This window comes from Helianthus annuus, chromosome 9 (genome assembly GCF_002127325.2).
Source record: "Helianthus annuus cultivar XRQ/B chromosome 9, HanXRQr2.0-SUNRISE, whole genome shotgun sequence".
Taxonomy (NCBI): Eukaryota; Viridiplantae; Streptophyta; class Magnoliopsida; order Asterales; family Asteraceae; genus Helianthus; species Helianthus annuus.
The window spans coordinates 184,365,085-184,380,732 of NC_035441.2; positions in this window are offsets into that span (position 1 = coordinate 184,365,085).

Below are 15,648 nucleotides of genomic sequence, written 5' to 3' on the forward strand. Positions count from 1 at the left end.
ACTCGCCAACATGCTTTTGTTGATTTATTTTAATACATATTGCAGGTTGAATGATCAAGAAAACAAGAATCAAGCTAGGCTGGACATTAGAAACCCACTTAGCATTTTGATTATTGTTAAATGTTATGTTTATTTATTTGGAACTATGTATCCCATTTTGAGGTTTAATGAAATCAATTAATTCATATTGTCACAATAGTGTTATGTTGTTTTGAGCAATTTGTTCGTCTCATCCCGATGTTTCCGCCATCGGTTGGGGTGTGACAGATTGGTATCAGAGCCATAACTATAGGGAATTAGGTAGGATTGCCTTACTTCCCCTAGTCTATAGTAGGAGTACTCTGATACCAGATTGGTATCAGAGCCATAACTATAGGGAATTAGGGATGCTTTGCCTAGTCTATAGTTTAGAAGCTTTTTCACTATGTGTTGCTTAAAACAACTTCCCTTCTATCTTCTTTGTTTCCCTCTACTTTCTTTTGGACTCTTAATATACATGCCTTTCCTAAGGCTAACACAATACACATTTGGAGGCTTTGAAGACACTCTTACAACACAATCGAAATGACTTATCAAGATAGGGGTGATTCCCACACTTGGTGATGATTTTCACTCAGCTATACTTTGATTTTTGCACGAAATCTACCCTCAAGTTAGGAGTGATATCCAAACCTTGTTGGGAGTTTTCCATTTCGTATTCTAGTGGACCCTTATCTTTTGATAAGTACCAACCACGTTAGGGTACGATGTTATCAAGTTAGAGGTGATACTCGCATCTTGTTTAACTAGTCCCACTCTTCGATTTTCGCTCTCGCCAAAGTTTCGATTTCCCAATCGATTAAGAACGTGTAGTAACTGGAAGGGTTAGGTACCGGTAGTCGGGACGTCCTGTCTAGGTTTGGCATTCGTATAAATCCATTAAGGACCCGTTGCCTACCTGGGGACCATCGATGAGAGTACTAATACCTATTAGGCCAAAGCACGTTTCCTTAATTCGGGAAGGTCTTCGATTCACTTTGGAAGTGTCATATGTTACGTTCCGTGACAATCCATGTTTTATGTTAAATCTCTTTTATGTTATCTCAATTTCTATGTGATTTTACTTTGAACGTCTCATTCATTTCTAGCTAGGAGACACATTTCGCACTATTGTCGTAACCTAAAACAATTAATGATACTCTCTCGTGAACAAATTAAATTTATTATGCTTTCATTATACATGTTATACTATGTGAAAATCTATGACATTTCATTCATTTTATGTGAACAACAATGTGAAAGACAATGTGCTATGTGATGCATTCATGAAACCAATTTTCCTAAATAAAAACCTTATGATCAAAGTCTCATTTTATAAACCTTTAGATATAATCTTTTCAAAAGTTTCATCTTGATTTCGAGGACGAAATCTCCTAAAGTAGGGGAGACTGTAACGCCTCGCGTTTTTGAACTTTCTATTTATAGCTTGTTGACTTGTACTGTCCTATTTTAGACAATTGTACCCTCAGTCAACTTAATCGAATTTCGAGACTTGAATCATAATGAAAAATTGCATCATTTTGATCATATGTTTGTTTTAATACTAAGTTATGCTATTGCACGTTGAAACACGTCAAACTATGTTAAGCACGTAAAAACAGTGAAATTCCATCTAAATCTCAGCTCTTAATTCCATCGTTGCCAAGAGATTACCCTAAAACCGAACAAAGTTGGGAATTCGTACGTTAATTCGGTTGAAATATCAAAATTTGGGTTAAAATAATTTTATACTATTTTATTAGTATTTTAAATAAATAAATTAATAACTAAAATTAAATAAATAAATAAATATATATTAAAAACTAAATTTTTATTGATTTTTTTAAGCTTTTTGTTAGTTAATCTAACCCCGTTAGTGAAAACCCGGTTAAATGAGCCTAACCAGGTTAATTTTATTAAGGGGCAGCACTAACTGAGTTAGAAACCTCAGTTAGTGGCTAACCCAGTTAGTTGGTTGGCTATTTAAAAAAAAGGGACTTTTATGCGCATAATGGGGATCGAACCGGTGACCTCAAGTATAACAAACAACACACTAACCAGTTTATCCTCCTTTCCGGAGCTGGTAGTTTACTAAAATTAATTCATCTTATACGCGCTTTCGATTTGAACCTGATTCATATTTAACCGCCAAAAAGCAGACAACCGACAACACCATGTTGACCTTTCCTTTCTTCTTCCTTGTTGATTGAACGTGATTTCCGGCCACGACTACTTGTTTCCGGTTATATGGGATTGATAATCAATCACCATTCCCTTCCTTTTCAACCGATCATTTCCATAATACAACCCACCCGAAACCTCTTATAAATACCGAGATCATCATCACGGTTTCGACATCCCTCTCACCGTAACCACCTCGAAACCGCACACATCTTCCACCACACTCCAGCCACCGGAAAACCTGCAAATCACCGAAACCCATCACATCCTTCCACTCGAAACCTCCTCTCATCCTCTCTGTTCGTTAACAAGTTATCGGATAAGTTCGGAGTTCCACCAGAGAGAATTGAGGTTCACAGGGGACATTGAACGCTGCCGGAGATCGGAGACGACGACCGGAACCTCGCCGGAGTCGCCGGAGAAGACGATCCTTCCGGTATCGAACTCTTTTCGATTCTTTTCTTCGATTCTTCATTTTTTTTTTCTTATATATGTTACTGTTGTTATCATTATTATAATATAATGTTATTATTATTATTATTATTATTATTATTATTATTATTATTATTATATTATAAATTCAGATATAAATATCATTATTAATACTAAAACAGATTTATTTAATTATAAATCAGATTTATAACTATTATTTCATTATTATAGTTAAAATAGATTTATAATCAGGATTTATTTAACAGATTTATTTATATTTTAAATCTAAAATATTATTAAAAATCAGAATTATTAATTAGCAGAATTTATTTTTATCTGAATTATAATTCTTTAATTATTCGGAATTATTCTTTCATTTTCAAAAACCAGAATTTTTATTTTATATTCAGAATTATCATTTTAAATATATATATATAAAATCAGAATTTTGTTTTATATATTTTCCGAATTATTATGTAACAAATATATTTTATTTAGATTATAAATATTATCAGATTTATTATTATTTAGATTGTTAATCTAAATATTATCAGATTTATTATATTTATATATATGTATTAGAAATCATTATTTATATATAATCCATTTATTTATATTTACAACATTTTGATAAAATCAGTAATATTATTATAATCAGTATTATTTATTGTCATTTACTTATTGTCATATATTTTATTAAATATGAAAATGTGAAACATATGAATATTATTTTAGACATGTTTATATTATTAATGCCTTGATTATTTAAATAATCTCTAAGTTCCCAATATTAATCAAACCTCAAAATTAATAGGGTAATCCTCTTGTGCACGTCTCTTGGGAAATCTTTGATTCTCAAACCTTTCTTCTCACCAAGAAAACGCAACGCAAAATAAGGTGAGTATACATGACCCATTTTCGCTTTTACACTTTTGGGTGCAATATGTATTCTATATCAAACATCACACAACACGTTAAACATTTTTTGCACACTCTATCCTTATTCTATGTGATACATTTTAATCATGTTAGACATGTTATGCTATTGTAAACACTCATGACTATGTGTTCATTAACTTCGTACGAGCCTCCCCTAACAATGGTAGCGCTATAGGTTGAGAAACGCCCCTCCTGTTCTATGAGCAGGTATTGTTAGGTTAAACTATGTCAAACATACTCAAACTCGTTTGGGTACACTTTAATTGCGTTAAACTTTGGTTTGGGCACATAGAGTAACATCGTTTCGAGTATATACTGTTTACATGATATTGTATCTCACATTTGGATATGAGGAAACATTTTAAACACGTACTATGCTATGTATGAAAACTTGTATACTCGCCAACATGCTTTTGTTGATTTATTTTAATACATATTGCAGGTTGAATGATCAAGAAAACAAGAATCAAGCTAGGCTGGACATTAGAAACCCACTTAGCATTTTGATTATTGTTAAATGTTATGTTTATTTATTTGGAACTATGTATCCCATTTTGAGGTTTAATGAAATCAATTAATTCATATTGTCACAATAGTGTTATGTTGTTTTGAGCAATTTGTTCGTCTCATCCCGATGTTTCCGCCATCGGTTGGGGTGTGACATATAGAATGTAGATGGTGAATTTATCATTCAAATTTTGCTAAAAAAAGTATATGATTGTTTATTTTCTCAATTCTCATACTTAATTTCCTTTGTAAGTTGATTTTTAGGTGCTTTTATACTTGCTAGTGGCAATAGGTGCCAGCGGCAGAGGTGGACTTAGCGATGGAGATGGCAGAGATGGAGGTGATAGGGGCGACGGTGGTTGTGGAGATGGGGCAACAACAGTGAAAAGATCAGTGGTGGCCAAGATGGTGGTAGTTGCGGGAAAGGTGATGACAACTAGTAGATGGGGGATGGTGCTCGTCCATTTGAACTCGTTTAAGTTAACAAGTTTTTTTATCCGTTTTATAATTTAAGCAGACACAACTTGACTCTTGTGTGGTTCTAATAAACTCATATAAATTCAAAATCAACTTATTTTGCAAAGATTGTATGGTGTAATAATTATAATCCCAAAAATATAAAGAGCCATTAGACTTCTATAATTGATTTTCTAGTGTACATTTGATTATTAAGATCAAAGTCTATAAGGCTTAATAATTGTCATGTATATTTAACCAAACAATACTCTTATGATAAGAGATTCTTGTTGCCAATGACAGGATCCGTATATCCTCCAATATCAAACCAAAATATACAGTTTTCAAATTGACAAATGATGCAACTGATTAAAATCTACTTTTATTATTATCACTATTTACATAGAGATCAATAATTGTAATATAATTACAGAGTAATTGCTTAGTTTGTAAACAAGCAGTAAATACTAAATAGCGATACAAACATCATTAGTAACTGGTCCAAGTCCCATTATTTGGGCTTTTATTGTCCACTCTTCTTTCCTAACTACTAAATAACAGAAGTTTGTAAATGTAAATAGTATTATACTATTATTACTTTACTGTGTGGCCCCAATTTTCTATGTAGCACGTTTAGCTAAAACTCAATTTGGGCTAACTTGGGGAGTCCACGAATTGATCCGTTTTTTCTGTTTTTTTTTATATATTTTTAAAATGTGTTTTATTTTATTTTATTTTATAATATAAATTGGTGGACATTATACGCCAATATAAAAGTTGAAAGAGAAATTGTCATAATTTTTTTTAAAGTCAAATTGTAGACGGTTTATATACGTTTGTGTTTTTAGGTTTAAATCTGAAAATTTCAAAGTATTAATACGTAATAAAAATTAGGTATAAAGGTTGTATTCTTCTCAACACTCGAATATTAGTCGTGTTCAGGTTCATATGTCATTTATGGATCTGTATCAAATTTCCGGGGTCGTGTCACGTTGGACCCGCCAGCTATATGACTCATTTAGCACCCTAATAATAAAAATACACAACAGAAATAAAGTATAAAAGTAAGCTAACATATTCAAGCTCATTTTTGTATATTCATATTCAAGTTTTTGAAGCAAAAGAAGAATACACCCATGTTCATGCAAGTACAGATTTTATTTATTTATTTATTTATTTATTTATATATTTTTTTGTAAAATAAGCACAAGCTTATTGTATAAAGGTTTTTTATTTTTACTTTCATATATTTTGTTTTATTCTTTTGCAAAGAAAAGGATTTGCAAATGAAGTAGATATGTACTTAGCACCAACAACGTCGTTAGATGTAGGCTAAGATGGGAATGTTGGTTGATATACATATATATATAAAAGGTGGGTTTATTATAGAACACTAAATAAGTAATAAAAAAACAAAACTACATTGTTCATTTTTTATGAATGCTTCATATTTTTTACATCTGTTAATTCTTACATACAAGTGCATATGTTATGAAAATAAACATGACCATTAAACTAACTAATTCGATTTTTAAAGGTTGGTGTGTTTGTTTTATAAATAAATAAAATTTGTTAATATAGTTTTTCTTTTAATTACATAATGATAAACAGACATCTGATTTCAACCATTTTCTAATATTTACCCAAAATTACAATTGAAAACTGAATGAAAATTATAGCTTTCTCCCTTTTTATATCTATCTTCATTTATTTTTACCACTGAAAAATTATATCTTTCTTCATTTCTTTTTACTATTGAAAATTGATTGAATTATATAGCTTTCTCCCTTTTTATTGAAAATTGAATGAATTATATAGCTTTCTCCCTTTTTATATATATCTTCATTTCTTTTTAGGTTGATTTTTATGTCTCCGATCCCTTTATTTTAAATTAACATCATCGAATTTCTTTATTTAACGGGAAAAACCATTGCGACCAACATCTTATGAACAACCTACCCAAAACAATTAATGATGGACAAAGAAAGGCAGCAAAGTAAGAAATTTATAAAGAGGGGTACTAAAAACACAATTTAATTTTTTATTTGATTTAGTGAGACATTATCCACATACTAATTTTATATTTGATTTAGTGAGACATTAACCACATACAACAAAAACGTGCCTAACAACGGAGTTTAAAATATGGTTGGTAATGTTTTGAGCATGTTTTCTTATTAAAAAACTAGAATTACCACCCGCCGCAATGCGGCGGGGATTCATTAGTTATATATCATGTTAGATGAAAGGTAAATGCTTCTCACATGACTACGAGCCTATGTGTAAAACCGAGAAAAAAATAACTAAGCCGATCTCTGACTCGCACGTTGCGACAGACCTATCAAACGGGAAAAATAGACGTGCTGCGACGGACATGTCAAACAGGAAAAAAATAGATGAAAAAACATTGAACCCTACACGCACGTTGCGTCGTGTTAACTCGGAAATTTAGAACGACACGTTAAACGGGGAACTTATGAAAGATGAAAAGTATATAAGAGACTAAAGTTGAAAGTAAAAAAAATGTTGAGATTAAATTGCGAAAGATGAAAAGCTTTGGGTTGAAAGTAAAAAAAATTAAAGGGGTTAAATTGCAAAAGATGAAAAGCTTTGGGTTGAAAGTAAAAAAAAAAATTAAAGGGGTTAAATTGTAAAAGATGAAAACTTTTGAATTAGAAGTGAAAAATCAAATTAATCAAAGGGGTTAAAATACCAAAGATTAAAACTTTAGACTTAACTGGCTAAAGATTGAAACTTTAGAGTTAAAAAAGAAATCAATTTCAAATTATGAAAACAAAAGAGATAAATAGATTTAGTTAAATTAATGTTTAATATTATTATTATTATTTAATAAAAGAGATAAATAAAAAATAAGGGTGAGAAATTACCAGAGAATGACACGTGTCCAAAAAAGATTTTTGTTTATTAGTATAGAAAGATCTCTCTTATTTTAATTTTTTTAAGATTTTAATAAATATCTCATATTGTATTTCTATCTCAAACATTTATTTTATTATTTTTTTCTACGTACTCACAGTCTTATTTCTATCTATAGATTACTGACAAACATTTATTTTATTATTATTTTTTTACGTACTCACATATATATGGAGAGTTAGTATTGGAGCTAGCATTCACATTAGGTTCACTATTTCATCCATATCACTAAATTATAGAGAAAAATATATAGTTTTTCATATTTGTCATGTCCATTAGCATCTCTAAAATAGATATAAGGTTTGGAAAACCTAAATTAGTTATCAAGATATTGCCCATGACATTATAGCTTAATGGCATTTTGGAGTAAAATAAGGTTTAGTGACCATTAGGTTCTTGGTTTGATTTTGATAAGAGGATTTTTCAAGATTTATTGGGTTCTTCATGAATTGGTGTATAGACATTACTAGCTTATGACCTGTGTAAAACACGGGTTTGTTTTAGTCCATTAGATCAAATTTTCCATCAAATCAATCGTAAGTATATAATGTTTTAAAAATCATTCATTAATTGATAGATAATACGAAATGTCATATGATGAACATTTTACATTTGCTAGCAACATTACAACGATAAATATTAATCAATAATGAAATAAATAATAATTAAACAGTGTATGCTAATGAGACATTAAAATTAGACCATGATATCAATCTTTCAATGAAAACAATCATAATTCCATAGTGCTTTACGTTTTATTCATTAATTGATTGCGATTGCGATTCATTTATTACATGCCAAAAAATATGAATAAAAAATATATATTTAATATTAAACCAACAAATACTAATGAATGAAACGAAAACACTATAATAAACCAACAAAACTTGAAAAGTACATAATGCTTTAAACAAAATTTTAGTCCACAGCTTAAAGTCTTACATACAATAAAACATACAAACAAATAAACACTGATATCTACATAATCATTAATCAGCCCTCAGAATTTTCAAAATTTTGCAACAAAAAAAATAATCTGAACTTAAATCTAAAAGTCTAAAACATAGAGTACAATGTTAAATCAAACATAAATGAACAAATGTTCATGGATGATCTATATAGCAAGAATCAAGAAACTTTAACTTCAACTCCATCGAGCACTGAACCTCTCGATGTATGTCATTGATCTTTGTCATAAACTCCAGGTCTCTATCTCCACACTCTATATTACTATGCCGTAAGTTTCAAAACCCAGCAAAAAACATACATAACAACCTAAGTGTCGAGATCAATTAAGGAAAACCGTTACCTGAGATGTAAACGGAAAACCTAGCATTTCTAGAATAACTTTACTCATAAGAATCAAATTTATATTGACACGAAATTAGCAACGGAAAATCCATACCTGAGATTGATAACAGATGTATCCTCACAACATATCTTCTTGCTTTGTTTATGGTTTGCTGTCATTAGGTGCATTGATGATTAGATATTGGCTGTTCATACTTTCTTAAGTATAATTATAAGCTTATTAACGAATGAGACCATATTAATTTAAAATTTAACCTTATGATAACCAAGAGGCAATCTTCGTATAGTCTGAAACATAAGGCACCCTTGAACATGGGTCATCGGCCAACTCAAATCTAAAAAACAGATTATATCCCTGCATGAAAAACAAAAATGATAAATTTAGGGAAAATGGGTTTGAAAGATGATAACCCAACAATGGAGGATCTCATTCTACAGCTCCGATAAATGCAGGGGTGTTCTCAAATAATGGTTCCTAGAAGTTTGAAGACCGACAAATCACGACAAATGTCCACAGTGCTGCTTCTTTGGACATTTGTAGGTCTTCAAATATCTAGGAAGCATTATTTAAAAACACCCCTGAATTTATCGAAGTTGTAGAATGAGAACCTCAACTATTAGGTTATCATCTTTCAACCACATTCTGCCTAAATTTAACAATTTTGTTTTTCATACCTCCCAAAGCCACCTATCCAACTCCAAAGAGATCGAGACAGCTTGAAGCATAACCTGTACTTGCTATAATTCCAACAGTTCAGTATTTAATCCCAATATACCATCCATAATAAGGTACAATAATTGAATAATGAAATTAATGAAAAACTACATTGTTAAGTTTCGACTATGGGGAAGCTTCCATGCCCACTAAACAAGAAAACAAAAATCATAACCACAACCAAAACTATCCAAAAAAGATGAAACCTTTATCAAACTACAAATTCTTGAAATTACCAATCACGACTAACAACAAACAGACCAAGAACATCTTCACGGATGGTAAAAGTACCTTATCTTTCTGAGTGAACAACAATCGAGAATTGAGAGTAACCGCCCTGATCTGTAGTCCTTAACATCTTCTTGGTCACTCCGTATGAATGGCAAAGATGATTCAACCAAATTGGCAGACTAAACTACAAAACATAAAACGTAACCAATTAATATAATGTTTCATATATCCAAGGCATCTATTATTCAAGAAACAACTTACCTTACAACCTTGATCTTTTGAATTCTAGCATATTAGACAAATATCCCCTGTCCATTTACAATGGAGCAGATCTTTGCTATTGCTGATCCATTTGTAGAGGCCACTGCCCCTAAATTACACCAATAATTCAAACAATAATGTAGCTGAAATATGAGGTAAAAAGATGAACTGAATAAAAACATTTCAAAATCCGACCTGCATGTATGAATTTCTGAAGTCCACAACATGAGATTATCCTAAAGAAGCTGCATTTTTTAAGGTTCTAATGAGATTGTAGTCATTTATCCCTGTAAAGACTAGGACAGTAGGGATCCTGCGGAAAGTGTGTTTTTTCCTAGAAAGTCTAGGAAGCGATCTGGGCCATCCAATGGGTGTGTTTAATTGTTAAGATGAAGTCAATGGCAATCTTGTATTTTTTTAGTTTATTTAATTCATTGTTTTAAAAGACTAGGGGCAATTTTGTCAATATATCGTGTTTTAAATCAATTAGATAACCGTCAGTCAAACCCAGTCCCTAATTTTACGCGATTTTCCCTCTCTCTCTCCAAACCCATCTTCGAAACCCCAATCCCTACCAAAAATAACTACAATCATGGAAGAAGATAACTTTAGAAATGATAGAGAGCACTGGATCAAATTAAAACACTTCTCCATCTCCACCATATCCGAGTTCATCATCACCATTCAAACACTGTTCGTATCATCTTCGTTTTCTTGACGATGTGTTTTAACAGCAAGCAAATTAATACAGTTGTGTTTTAGCAGCAAGCAGATTCACACAGTTGTGTTTTAGCATTCAGATTCATACAGTTGTGTTTTAACAGCAAGCAGATTCATACAGTTGTGTTTTAACAGCAAGCAGATTCATACCGTTGTGTTTTAGCATTCAGATTCATACAGTTGTGTTTTAACAGCAAGCAGATCCATACAGTTGTGTTTTAGCATTCAGATTCATACAGTTGTGTTTTAAAAGCAAGCAGATTCATATAGTTGTGTTTTAGCATTCAGATTCATACAGTTGTGTTTTAACAGCAAGCAGGTTCATACGCTGTGTTTTACCATCCATACTGGTAATGCTGGAGGATTTCTTGACGCTGTGTTTAAACAGCAAGCAGATTACAAAACAGTAATCTGCCAATTACAAAACCACCTTTATATTATGGGATCTATAAAAAAAATTGACTTTACCCCTGTAAACTATTAAAACACAGCACCAAGAACATGCTGATAATTTCCAGTAATCTTCTGAACAATGGAATATGCGATTGGTTTAGATTTCGTAAACAAATTATTCAGAAAATCATGGAGAAAAACGGTTACAAAATATGGACATGGATAGTTAGTTAATGAAGATAAATTCCAAAAATAAAAATAGAATGTGAAAGTACACAATTGCCCTTCTAGTTAAAAATCTTCAATGCCACATGTCGCATTCTGATTGCTTCCTAGACTTTCTAGGAAAAACCCACTTTCTACCCAACTCCTATTATATATATATATATAGATATATATATATATATATGTATATATATATATATGTATGTATATATATATAACAAAGTTCAAAATTACAATAAAAATATTATTATGAGTAATAATTCATCATAAAACCAAAGATAAGTGTGAGATAAATGGTCCTAAAACATAATTAAAACTGAAGCCTAATTTCATAACTAATACATATCTTCTTCTATCATTCTTTTGTTTTGCACACGTATCATAAAATCTAATACATATCTTCTTCTATCATTCTTTTGTTTTGCACACTTATCAATCACACACCAACATAACTGATAACATGTCTAAAGTCACCTTTAAATTATGATATACTTAAACACCCATTTTCATTATTTGTTTAATCAAGAATAGTATGTGAAGAACTAATCAGAAGAAACATAATCACTAATCAAAACATTCAAGTGAAGATATAAAGACAAGAGGATGCATGGTGAAGTTGAATTATAAACATATACATTCTGGACAAGTAGAAGACATATTGGAACTATGGAACATCAGATGTGAAAATTAGGTCAAATTATATGAAGAAGAATAGTGACTTAGCTGAGAGCAAGTTGGTATGTGTTTGAAGAACCTATAACAAAACAAACTTTCAGCATTGAAAACAAAGCCAAAAAAACTTGAGTCTATAAGACTACCATATTGAGTGCTCCTGCCACTAATGGAGCTTTCGACTTTAGCCCTAGAATATATACAACTACCAAACAATGTTAACTTAATCCAAATTGAGAAAAAAGTTACCCGGGTTTGTTGAAACTGTTTGGCTTCAAAAACTGTTAAAGGAGAAAAATAAATCAAGATTAAACAATTTGATTGAAATGAAGGAAGTTGATCCTTAAATCTAAAAGTCTAAAACATAAACTACAATGTAAAATCAAACATAAATGAACAAATCTTCATGCATGATCTGTATACCTGAATTAGAGTAATGAAGCCAACAAAGATTTGGATGAAACACAGGAAAATGTTAATCGATTTGGATAATTAGGGAATGAAAAAGTAATATCTATAGAGAAAATGGTACCAAACAACAACCTTAAAAAAAATTCAGATGAAAAATTTTCTAATTTATCGACAATGGAACACTGTCTCTTTATCTTCAAACTCATAAAAAGAAGTAAAAATAAACTGTGATAAGAAAAATTAATACGATTAAAATATAAAGTATTAAAAAAGTAACAATTACATATAAAAAAGAAAACTAATCAGACACTTAAACTCTAATAGCAAGAATCAAGAAACTTTAATTTCAACTCCATGGAGCACTGAACCTCTCGATGTATGTCGTTGATCTTTCTCATGAACTACATGTCTCTATCTCCACACTCTATATTACTTGCAACACACAGGTCACGAACGGAAGTAGTCGGCATCGCCCTCAGGTCTCTCAAAACCTGGTCTCTTGTCAGCAGACCAAGTTGCAGTCCGTTAAAACACCTCTTCAACTCTTGAAGAGTAGACCTATTAGCAAAAACTTGCTCTTCGATTTGTTTAATAAAGCGTTGCTTGAAATCGTCAGATTGTGCAGAAGTATATGACTCCATTTTAATGTATTTATAAGAACTAAGGCAAAACAATAACAGTTGCTCTTCTATTTCACTGAATGAATCTGGGTATGATGAAACAACATTTGAATTGGCAATGGTATTATATAGAATATGTAACAGCCCAAAGGTCAGATTTAAATGCAACCATTAAATAAAAATTTATATTTAAAAACCATGTATATTTAATGATTTAAGAGGGAAAAACGTGTATATAGGAGACGTCTCTGCATTTACCCTATAAAACATTTTAATGCAAAATCTTTGAAAAATGAGTTTTCATGGGAAAGCAAGTAAAATTAAATATCTAGAAACCCAAAGAACAAAATTTAAACCTTTAAAAAAGGTTATCATAATTATGAGACGACTCTTCATTTACTCTATCAAACATTTTAAACACTATAAAGGATCATCATTAGTTTACTTGAAAACATCAACACTTCATTTTTAAAAAACTGTTCATCCTAAAACAAACCATCCAAAAACACTCACACTCTTTCTAAATGGCAAGCAAAACCTTCTACCACTGGTCGGATACTACCGATCTTAAAATTGAATTTTCAAGATGGTCACTCGAAGAACAGAGAAAAGATGAAGAACTCAACAAAAAAGTTGCTATGGTGAGTGATAAATATTATAAGCAAACCTGGAGTAGCATTGCACTGCTGGATGAAGTTGTCTGTTCTACTCCATCAGAGTTTAAAGAAAAAGCAGAAAAGTTTATAACACATCTGCTGAAATAGGATCAGAAGACCTGTGATATGCTAGCTGATCTGCAAATTAAAACAAAAAATGAAATTGCATGGAAGAAGACGAGAGTCATAGATATCCTAGGAAGTGTTTATTGTAATGTGTAATTTTTAATATTTTTCAAAATCACAATTTTGTAATACTTTTTAATATCGAATGAAGAAAATTCAAAGCTTTACTTGAGGAGCTGCTTCAATTAACAGAAGGATTTAACATTAAAACTGACACAATTAACAGAAGGATTTAACATTAAAACTGTTAAAGGAAAAAATGAAAGAGAAAAATAAATCAAGATTAAACAGTTTGATTGAAATAAAGGAAATTGATCCTTAACTGTTTGCTTTCCTTATCTGCTAATCTATATATATGATTGTTTCATGCATAAATCTGATTGAAATGAAGGAACTTGTTTCATGCTCATCTATATATATGATTGTTACACCTTGAAGGTCCATTTAGAAAACATCAAATTAATTTTTTTATTTTAATAAAATAAGGTTGTATATGCTTTCTTGGTTTAATAGAGAAAATGCACTTCGAACATGATAGTAGCCATCCGTAAAGCTCAAAGCAACCTGTATGTTTAAATAAAATTGAAGGCTCTGTACACACAAATCAACTCTTGAACTATGGCTAAGTTATCTTGAACTATGGCTTCAGTCGGTTGCATATCATTCATTATATTCAAACATCAATAAAATTTTTAAAAACTATCTCTCGAGAGTAATGAATAAAATTTCCTCAACCTTTCTTGTTAGCAAATAACAAAGCTGATTCAATCAACAACTTAAATTCTTACATACAATAAAACACACAAACAAATAAACACCGATATCTACATAATCATTAATCAGGCCTCTGGATTTTCAAAATTTTGCAAGAAAAAAATAAACTGAACTATCGAAAAGTCTAAAACATAAAGTACAATGTTAAATCAAACATAAATGAACGAATCTGTATACCTGAATTAGAGCAGTGAAGACAATAAAGACGACGTACAGATCTATGATCTGGATGAAACACACGAAAATGTGAATCGATTTGGATAATTAGGGCATAAAAAGTAAGGTGATTAGATGGAGAGAAAGAGGGGAACCTTGAGATTAGTAGGAGTGGCGGAATATGCAGATCAGATAGAGTGGAAAAGAGCTTGTGCATCATCTTTCGTCGCCGGAGATTTCGCCATTTTCCAATTGCAGACGAAGAGCTCTAGGGTTTATTTGAAGTGATTAGGGAAAACAAATAGAAAAGGGATTTAGAAAGATACATCTTCTGGTGAATAAAGATTGGAGATTTAAACATGCTTATCGATGGGAGAGAATGGATGGAAGAACGTGCAAAAAGAACAGGTTTAATTGGTGGAGAAGTTTGGCCCAATGAAAATGTTGTAGAGATTTTAATTATTTGCAGGGATTTATTTATTTATTATTTAAAATAGTTTTATTGGTTAAGTTATGTATGCATGTGTACATGTATGTGGTCATGTATGTGCTTTAGAAAAAAAGATGACATCATTTTTTGAAGAATTGACATCACATTTTTTAAAATAACTGTTTATGATTGGGGGAATGCTGTTTTATGACATCAGCCTTAATTCCCATTTATTAGATAAGTATGATTGCCTAATGGAGATGGATATGATTGGGTGGTTCCACTGGTGACCGGATGATACTCTAGTCGTTCATCAATGATCCAAATTTGTTGTTCTAAAAAAAGTTATCTAGATATTGAGATTCACTATTCATCTCTAAATATAATTTTGTGAGTGTATAATTTATAAAACTGGAAAAAAAAGATATTGTATATGTGTAAAAAATAAAAATAGAGAATTTGATATAAGAGGTTTTT